This window comes from Triticum urartu, chromosome 5 (genome assembly GCF_003073215.2).
Source record: "Triticum urartu cultivar G1812 chromosome 5, Tu2.1, whole genome shotgun sequence".
In the NCBI taxonomy this organism is placed as follows: Eukaryota; Viridiplantae; Streptophyta; class Magnoliopsida; order Poales; family Poaceae; genus Triticum; species Triticum urartu.
The window spans coordinates 614,133,344-614,142,557 of NC_053026.1; the positions used below are offsets into that span (position 1 = coordinate 614,133,344).

Below are 9,214 nucleotides of genomic sequence, written 5' to 3' on the forward strand. Positions count from 1 at the left end.
ATGAAGTTTTTGTTACAACTAAACATGCTTCTAAGATTTAGTGCATTGTGCTTCGTATACAGTTGAATAAAGCTTCTTTCCCGCAGGAAAAAATGCTTCTAACACACTGTAATAACTTATGCTTTCAACAATATGTTAGTGCATTCTGCTTCAACCATTCAAATTTAATTTCTGTGTATAGATTCAAGCAAATTCCATTCACCATGGAATCAAAATCTACAGTTGATATGGAAGCACGGTTTGACGCGTTGAAACGAAACTATTTGGAAATAATTTCCTTCTGAATTGAAGCAAATATCAGTTGCGATGGAAGCAAATTTGAATAGCATCGGAAATAAAATTTGCTTCCCGTGAAAGCAAAACTGCACGCATGAAGTTTTGCTACAGTTATTAGTGATCTTGATGAATGTTTAGGGCCAAAGCGTGTTTATCACGCACAACACTATATATAATTATTGTGGTAATTGTTACTGTCCAATTGTAGTCGTCCTGTTATTATTACTATCCAACTAGTATCATTGTCCTGTAATTATTAATATCCATAATTATAATTTGGCGATTAAAACTCACCTAAACAAATGCTCACTTCCTCCAGCTAGCACCCCTCTGCACACGAATTCGTTGCCTATCACCCGTCGATCCGCCGCCACAGCTATGCATAAGTTGTCGCCGATGTATGATTATTATTTTTGAGAAACTGCAAATCTATTCATTTTCAATCATGAGAGTACAATGGACACCAAAAATAATAAAAAATTTATGTCCAGATTCATAGACCACCTAACGACGACTACAAGAAGTACAACGAGCCGAAGGCGCCGCTGTCATCGCCCCTCCCTTGCTGGAGTTGGGCACAACTTGTTGTAGTAGATCGTTGGGAAGTCGTCGTGCTAAGGCCACAAAGAACCAATGCACCAGGACAGCAACCGCCATCGATGGAAAAAAGTTTAGATCGGAAAGATCCAACCTGAAGACACAAGAACAAAGACAAACAAATGACCGGATTCGAGTAGATCCACCAAAGACAACCACCGACCGAATCTCGCGAGATTCGCCGGAGACATACCTCCACACGCTCTCCAACAATGCTAACACACCACTAGAATGGAGCTAGGCGGGGAGAACCTTATTTCATCTTCAAGAAGCGGCCGTGGTCTTGTCTTTCTGAACAGGATACAAACCCTAACAAAACTTGAAGAAGCACCTAAAAACGAAGCACTCCCTTGCCAAGAGCCGGGATCAATCGCGCACCAGAGAAGACGTGGCAGTTTGGCGATGTTGCCGACGGGAGGCATAAATCTTAGCTGTCTTTCCTTGGAGAAGAGTCGCAGGGACGAGAGACAACAAATTCCTTTGTAGCTTTCTAAATAGGTTTTTTTGCAGAAAAACCCTATTTATCACGTGAATTGCCAAGCGCCTCCGTATATACCAACTAAAATACAGATTCAAACCATCTTAAATACTCCTCCCGTTTCAAAAAGATTGTATTAGATTTATCTACTTAAAACATGTGTAGATATGGATACAAACGTGTCTAGATATATCCGTATGTAGACAAATTTAAAACAATCTTTTTCAGGTAATAAATGTTTTTTTTTGTATGGGCTGGAGGGAGTATAATCTGAGCCTCGGGACAGGTTCAAAGGATTAACTCTCCGCTTCGGGACAGGTCCATGGTGGGTTAGATCATCGCGGATATCAAGATGGCATCTTGTGCCTTGTCTTCGGTCTCTTTTATGCATGTTCGTCGGCATTGTAATATTTTAGCTCATGTTTTAGCTAAGTCTAGTTTGAACTCTGTGAGTCCTTGTGTTTTTCTTTCTATTCCGGATTGCATCCGGAAGACTCTATGTAATTTGTTTGCTTGATTAATAAAGGCCGACGTTCTCTCTCAAAAAAAAGAGTTGGCGTTGGATCAAATTAACCGATTGATTGATATGGAATCAGACTCGGATCAGCCGCAACGTACCTAGCTACTATATCTATCTACCAACCTAGCCGCGGCCCCTCAACAAGAAAAACTTTCATCGATTAAATAAATTGTTGGATCTCATCACACCGAGCGATGGCGGCGGGTGCGACGACGATGGACGGCACCACTGACCTCTCCGGCGAGCCGACGGTGAGGGGCAAGACGGGGGGTTGGAGGGCGTGCCCCTTCATCCTGGCCAACGAGTGCTGCGAGCGCCTCGCCTACTACGGCATGAGCTCCAATCTGGCCAACTACATGATCGACCGCCTCCACCAGGGCAACGCCGCCGCCGCCACCAACGTCAACAACTAGTCCGGCACCTGCTACGTGATGCCCCTCCTCGGCGCCTTCGTCGCCGACGCCTACCTCGGCCGCTTCCGCACCATCGCCGCCTTCATGTCCCTCTACATCGCCGGCCTCGCCCTCCTCACCCTCACCGCCACCGTGCCCGGCCTCAGGCCGCCCGACTGCGCCGGCTGCAAGCCCGCCGCCGCCCAGACCGCCGCCTTCTTCACCGCGCTCTACCTCATCGCCGTCGGCACCGGCGGCATCAAGCCCTGCGTCTCCTCCTTCGGCGCCGACCAGTTCGACGACGCCGACCCGCGCGAGATGCGCAGCAAGAGCTCCTTTTTCAACTGGTTCTACATGTCCATCAACGTCGGCGCCCTCGTCGCCTCCTCGGTGCTCGTCTGGGTCCAGATGAACGTCGGATGGGGCTGGGGATTCGGCATCCCCGCCGCCGCCATGGGCCGTCGCCGTCGTCAGCTTCCTCATGGGCAGCAGGCTCTACAGGTACCAGAAGCCCGGGGGCAGCCCGCTCACCAGGATGCTGCAGGTCGTGGTCGCCGCCTGCAGGAAGTCGCATGTCCCCCTCCCCGCCGACGCCTCCCTGCTGCACGAAGTCGCCTCGCCCGACGGCAAGGCCGCCATCGAGGGCAGCAGGAGGCTGGAGCACACGGATCAGCTGAGGTGCCTGGACAAGGCCGCCGTGCTTGTGACGACGCCCGGGCCCGGCGGCGCTCAAGAGGAAAACCCGTGGAGGCTGTGCACGGTGACGCAGGTGGAGGAGCTCAAGAGCATGGTGCGGCTGCTGCCGGTGTGGGCGAGCGGCATCGTCATGTCGGCGGTGTACAGCCAGATGAGCACCATGTTCGTGCTCCAGGGCAACACCCTGGACCCGCGCATGGGCGCCTCCTTCAAGATCCCCGCCGCCTCGCTCTCCATCTTCGACACCATCGCCGTCATCGTGTGGGCGCTCGCCTACGACCGGCTCATCGTCCCCGCCGCACGCCGGATCACGGGCCACCCGCGCGGGTTCACGCAGCTGCAGCGCATGGGCATCGGCCTGGTGATATCCATCTTCTCCATGGTGGCCGCCGGGGTGCTGGAGGTTGTCAGGCTCCACGTCGCCGCCACACACGGCATGCTGGACTCCAAGGAGTACCTGCCCATGTCCTTCTTCTGGCAGGTGCCGCAGTACTTCATCGTGGGCGCGGCGGAGGTGTTCACGTTCGTGGGGCAGATCGAGTTCTTCTACGACCAGTCGCCGGACGCCATGAGGAGCATGGGGTCGGCGCTGTCGCTCACGTCCAACGCGCTGGGCAACTACCTGAGCACGCTGCTGGTGGTGATCGTGACGGCCATCTCCACCAGGAACGGCGGCCTCGGGTGGATCCCGGATGACAACCTCAACCGGGGGCACCTCGACTACTTCTACTGGGTGCTGGCCGTGCTCAGCGCCCTCAACTTCCTCGTCTACCTCTGGATTGCAAAGTGGTACAAGTACAAGGCCACAGCACCTCCTGCAGCAGCTTCAGTCGTTGCCATCGGCGACGACACCAATTAGAATTTGTACACACTTGTTAATTCCTTCCCCGTATACTTCCTCCGTTCCTAAATATAAGTCTCTGAAGAGATTCTACTATGAACCACATACAAAGCAAAATGAGTGAATCTACACTCTAAATGCATCTATATATACCCGTATGTGCTTCATAGTGAAATCACTACAAATACTTATATTTTGGAACAGAGGGAGTATATTATATGCATGTTTTAGGGGTGAAACAAGTTAAGTTTGAGATGATTTTATCTTGAAATTGTAGCTTTTGCTTTTGAGTGCAAAATTCTAGCTAGTACCAGCAGTTAATTAGTGGGGAATCTGATCTCATCTTCTTGATATATCAACTAGTGTTATCTAGGAGGTATCACACCTGGTGTTCTGTTTTTTCACATGACTCGTTTTTTCAGACTGTTTCTAATTGGAAGGGGTGTGTGCATTACTTTACTATAATTAGATTCATCACTAAACCATTGTAAACAGCTAAACATCCTGACATATATAGGATGCATGCATATCTTGCTTAATTATACTAGTCGTGATCAGCATGTTTTCTGAATCTGGGGCATTATTAACAGTAGCTTCTCTGTTTAGGTAAAATTAACAGCTAGCAGCAATCATTTTCAAACATATATACAAGACAGTAGGTAAAAAAGCATTTATATGTGCCCACTGGACATTTTATTAACCTATAAATTAAGTAACAAACACATTAGCAATGCACCAAGGATGAACTCTAAAAAAGTTCATGTTGGGTATGACTATGATTGGATCTCTTTTATCATGAATTACAATGTCTAGTCAGTCCTTAATCTTTAAAGGTGCTCTGCATTTATGTTTTGCGGTCTCAGAAAGGGCTAGCGAGATACCATCTTGCTATATCATATTATAATTGTTTTGAGAAAGTCTTGTCATCCGAGATTTATTATTACTAGATGACCCGTTGCGCCAATGGCGCAAAGGGCGACAACAAGCCAAGTATTGTAAGAGTGGTGATAGGAAAATTCACACAGATCGAAATAATAAATACTTACTACTGGTAGATAGATACTTAGTGATAACACATAATGTTTTAAGAAGCTTACGATGGCACAAAGGTTGAGGGAAATTCAAGTTTTCAAACCATGCACGTTAGAATATTTAGGCACAAAAGATATGAAATTGTTACATTACGGTTCTAAGAAAAGCATGAAATGAGTAGCAAACTACATACATAGACCCATTGTGATGATGGCTCAAAAGGCGAATGAGTTTACGACAGCTCATTTACAGTACTGATGAACATTAGGTAGAATCATTGTTGCATGTGTCATTGGTATTGAAAATTACTTCATTGTCTAAGCAACTCTTCATGGTTGGCAAAAGTTATATCCATGGACAGCAGTAAAAACCACCAGGCAATAGAGGAGCATAATTTTGAAAAACATGGCACATGCCAGAGGCAATGGATGGTGCAATCCAGCTTGGAAAAGGGCCAAAATAATAAACATAGACCCAATAAAATATTTCAAAATTGTCTTAGCAAATGCAATCATCGATTCACAGCTTTTGAGTTGGTTTACAAAGAATAATTTGGATAGTAATAAACTGTACAATAAGACAGCAAATACACTTGTCAAAGCTTTATTGCCAAGTCTAATTTACATAATGCTCAACTAATAGATCACTTGTTCTGACACACACGCACATAAGACAAATACATTATCATCTAATCTACCATGACCTTGCTCAGGTTGGGGTTTCATTTGAAGAAGTGATGCATGCAGAACATAAACTGGATCGCCGACATCGACGCCTTTCGAGGTGGGAAGTGGCATCGTGAAGAAACTCCTAATTCCTAAAGAGAAACAACATAGAGCAAATGGCCCGCTGAAGAGTTCAAATAGTTTCCTAAAATATAATTTAGACAACAAAGTAGCAAGAGAAATGTACAATAGTGGAAACCTGATGATGGGCTGAAATACATGCACTTTAACAACTAACCGGTGCAACAAAAACATGCTCAACAGAGTGAGGGGCACAGCTGGAAAAAATAATTATGTGTAACATTACTAACTGATCTCACTACCATAGAAGCATAAATAATAAACGACCATATGTTTCAGGATGATTTCGCTCATAGAAATTGCATTTCTTATCCCTTTTCCATTTTACCTTAACTCGATTTCCATCCACAGTTACACGACCATGTATCATAAAAATAGATAGTTTCGAGTGTAATTTTCAGCTCTATAGAGAATCCAACTACAAATGCATAGCTTATATAGAGAGCATCACATGTGCAAACTTCAAATCAGCCATAAATGTATTAGAAACTATGCAAAGCAAACGGAAAAAGGTAGTAGAACTTGCTGACATTTAAACTCTAAATGGGTTCTTATAGTATGTATTTATACCATGCAAGCCATGCCAAATAAAATTAATTATGACACTTCAAATATTAAATCTATTAAAACAAATAGTGTTTGACATAAAGACAACTCAAATCAAAAGAAAGCAAGGTAAAACCTTTCAAAGCATCCAGATGGTGTGCACAAGTACATCAATACAAAATGTGATATAACATATTAAGCAATATTAGGTTCATTTATGTTATTCAAAGAAAAATGTCCTAGCCAGAGAGCAGTACCAGCAGAACAAACATTCCAGGTTTTTTTGGAACAAAGCGGTAAAGCGCACATGGCCAGAAGACACAAGAACAACCGGCCAAAACACAGTACTGCTGTTCATACAGTCGCTATTGCTACAACAAAATGAACAAAATTTCTTACTCTCTCCGTTCACTTTTATAAGTCATTTCAGACAGCTGAAAATGAGCTACTTTGCACCCTGTCTGAAATGTCTTCAAGGCCTTATAAAAGTGAACAGAGGGAGTAATATTCTTTCTCTTGTTGAAAAACAGGATGTTTGCATAATAGAATAAGATGAAACGATGATAAATTAGCTGTAGCCCAACTGAGCATGGAGATTCATCAATTAGGGGATAGTGGGTTTGAGAGATATTGTGTGGTTTCCAGACCTGCAGGCAGCCGACAGCGTCTCCTGTTGTACTCCTCGATGAATCCGGACCTTGGGTAGGTTGTCGATGGACGGCCTCGGCATATGTCTTTGGTGCCCTCGATCTTCAAGAGTCAACTGCATTCACCTGTGTCCACAGAGACATGACACTATCAGAAAAATGCAACAACATGTAGGAACCAAAGGCATGTCAAGGAAAGTTCAGCATGACTTATGATGTATTGTCAGCTAGAATGCTAGTCATACTGTAGTTCCTATTTCTAGTATTATCTAGCAACAAGTATTTTCCTATCATAAGTTAACATCTGCAACGACTAAGTGATTGACTTCTCATCATCTAAACAAGTAAGTGACTTTCTACTAAGCAACAAAACTACAGCGTGGTGTTGTACAACCTGGGTTCTGGTACTGTGGTCGAAATGAATCAGCAAGGCTCTCCCAATCATGAGAAATCGCCCTTTGTCCAACATCATTACATTCATCAGGATCCTGTTTTCTTGAACAAGAAGGGCAAAAAGGCCCAAATGCACATACCAAAATCTGAGGAACTTTACCAAGTTAGGAAAGCAATAGGCATACATGGCAGATAATCTATGGAATACTGAGGCAAGCAATAGGATGAACCTGTCTTTGGTGAAGATAACTTAGCTATATCATTTATGCTGCCAACCTAAACAACATGCTCTGCTCAGTGAGAGATCCATTAATTAAAAAAAGGGAGGAGGAAGCAGAGCACATCACACAAGCTTGCATATATACAGAGAGAGGGATTGGGTGAAGCTCATCTTGGCGTGTTGGCATGAGACGTGTTTATTGTTGCTTCACAAGTGCACCGTCGGCCGCCTCTCCAGGCTGCTACTCCGTGCAAGCTCACCAGTGCCACAACAATAGAAGAGGGCTTTGACCACCTACCCTGAGTGTGCAAGCCTCCATCTTAAGCCATGTATATCTGGTTTCTTTTCACACACATACAGGTAATAGTTTTGAAATGACAGAAATACAGTGAATTGATCGAAACAAACATTAATATGGCTATTGCCTAAATAGCTCGGTGGCAGCATTTGACCAAAGATGAATAGGTGTTAGGAAAAAATTACCTCGCCGTCCATGAGATTGAAGCCGATGGTGTCTACGGCAACCTGGTTTGGTGAGAAGCCACCTGTGGAATCGAACTGTCCAATCCCTTGATTGCCATGACATTAGCACAAAGTATAATAAACTCGAATTAATAACAAGCACACAGACACATACTGATTTAGAAAAACTGTTGATGGAAGTTTAAGTGGTTATTACTCCCTCCGTAAACTAATATGAGAGCATTTAGATCACTAAAATAGTGATCTAAACACTCTTATATTAGTTTACAGAGGGAGTACATAGCATATTCAAATAGAATACGCAACATAAAAAGTGGCTTAAGCAAGTACAACATATATTATTCATCATTGATTGCAATTTATTGTTGATAGCTTACCAAGATGGCTACTTGGTAACATATATTATGCATAGCAACATTGATCATGATAGAGGAAGGCAAGGTACGCCACAACGTCTAAGCACTATTAGCCCCTATGGCGGGTGCATGTCGACAGAGCTCGTCTAATAGTAGTTGTTATACTCACCATCCATATCATCAGCAGAATATCCATTTTGTGTTGAACTGGACTCAACATAATATGGATACGTGCCTTACTTTTGTAAGGAGAGACTGACTGCATCAGTAAGTTGCTGCAGTTTTGCTATAGCATCATAAACCTCTGTAAGAGTCTTTTTAAGGTTATAGGTGTTCATTGAAACAGCAGGCTCTAGCGCAGCTCCAGCAACTTGCTGAACTTGGTTAGACATCACACGAACTCCTTCCAAGTAGCCTGACAATTCCTTACTTAATTAAATATCAAACGACTGGCATATAGAAGCGTGCTATATTAAGGGACAACCAATATCGGAAGAATTCACAGAATTATCAAAAGAAACAACCAGGAATATGAAACAACTGGTAGACAGACGCTATATTCAAAAAACTAAGAGCTGTGACATGACCAAGTACATCACGCGTAAGACAACAAAAGAGGTGCAGCCTCACCATAGAACAATCACACAAAGGGCCGGAAGTACACATCTAGAATTTCTCTTTCAGTTAACACGTACAATGTATCAAAGATTTAACTTGACATGCCTTATTTTGCTCTCATGTAAATGGAAGGAAGAAACACTCATGTATGTACGGAGATACAACTGAAGTGAAGCTACCAAGGGAATCTTACTTTTAAAGCGAATAGCCCATTTATCAGAATAGAAGTGCATCTATGCAGGATTGACAGGAATATATAACCATTTTTATGTAAAATATGAGCTTTGATTGTCAGAAAAACAGTGTAATTGGT

The 9,214-nt window shown here is 43.8% G+C and overlaps 1 long non-coding RNA gene and 1 pseudogene across 3 annotated transcripts; one reads left to right on the plus strand and one right to left on the minus strand.

Annotated features, from left to right (window-relative positions):
* Positions 1 to 2,065: 2,065 nt before the first annotated feature.
* Positions 2,066 to 3,818, plus strand: LOC125506305 (annotated as a pseudogene).
* Positions 3,819 to 5,014: 1,196 nt separating this feature from the next.
* LOC125506306 lies at positions 5,015 to 9,206 on the minus strand. 3 transcript variants are annotated; one of them, XR_007282626.1, is made up of 6 exons: positions 7,928 to 9,206; positions 7,455 to 7,786; positions 7,226 to 7,370; positions 6,832 to 6,957; positions 5,757 to 5,835; positions 5,015 to 5,649 (listed from the first exon to the last, which is right to left on the minus strand). It is a non-coding gene; the product is annotated as an uncharacterized LOC125506306 (long non-coding RNA). The 3 variants fall into 3 exon arrangements; XR_007282624.1 differs by lacking the exon at positions 5,757 to 5,835 and having other exon boundaries at positions 5,019 to 5,649; XR_007282625.1 differs by lacking the exon at positions 5,757 to 5,835 and having other exon boundaries at positions 5,020 to 5,649; positions 7,455 to 7,743.
* Positions 9,207 to 9,214: the final 8 nt, after the last annotated feature.